This window comes from Austrofundulus limnaeus, unplaced genomic scaffold, assembly GCF_001266775.1.
Source record: "Austrofundulus limnaeus strain Quisiro unplaced genomic scaffold, Austrofundulus_limnaeus-1.0 Scaffold785, whole genome shotgun sequence".
NCBI lineage: Eukaryota > Metazoa > Chordata > Actinopteri > Cyprinodontiformes > Rivulidae > Austrofundulus > Austrofundulus limnaeus.
Genome location: NW_013953187.1, coordinates 163396 through 164289, shown reverse-complemented (window position 1 = coordinate 164289; position 894 = coordinate 163396).

The following is an 894-nucleotide window of genomic DNA, read 5'->3' as shown; positions in this document are numbered from 1 at the left end:
CCCCCGAGCTCGGCACAGGGTGCAGGAACTATGAAAGGTCTGCAAAAACGACTGCCGAACAACCACGTGACTACCCGTCTGTGTCGGAGCGAGTATGTTTCCAGCTTAAGCCTTCTCCAAGTCTACAAAACACATGTTGACCAGAGAAGCAAACTCCCACAACCCCCTTAGCAACTCTGCAAGGGTAAAGATCTGGCCCACTGTTCCACGTCCAGGATGGAAGCCACACTGCTCCTCCTGAATCTGAGGTTTGACAATTGATSGGAGCATCCCTTCCAACACCCTGGAGTAAACTTTCCCGGGGAGGGCGAGAAGTGTGATCCCACGATAGTAAGAACACACTCTCCAGTCCCCCTTTTTAAAAATGGGAACCACCACCCCGGTCTGTCACTCCACAGGAGTTGTCCCAGTCCACCATGTGATGTTGAAGAGACATGTCAACCATGACAGCCACACAACGTCKAGAGCCTTCAGCAACTCGGGGCGAATCTTATCCACCCCTTCGCGCCKTGCCACCTTGGAGCTTTTTGACTACCTCGGTGACCTCTGCCATGGTATTGGACTCGTCTTCCCCCYAGTCTTCAGACTTTGCCTCCTCAAAGGTGGACATGAAAGCTGGATTCAGGAGATCCTCAAAGTGTTTCTTCCACCACCCCATGATATCCTCAGTCCTGGTCAGCAGTTRCCCACCCAAGACAAGTACAGCCTGGGCCAGGGAACGCTTTCCTTTTCCGAGTCATCGAARGGTTTGCCAGAACCTCCTTGAGGCCAATCAAAAATTCTTCTCCATGGCCTCCCCMAATTRCTCCCATGCATAAGTTTTTGCATCTACAACCAKAGAAGTTGCGACCCTCTTTACCACCCTGTATCTGTCAGCTGCTTCAGGAGTCCTCT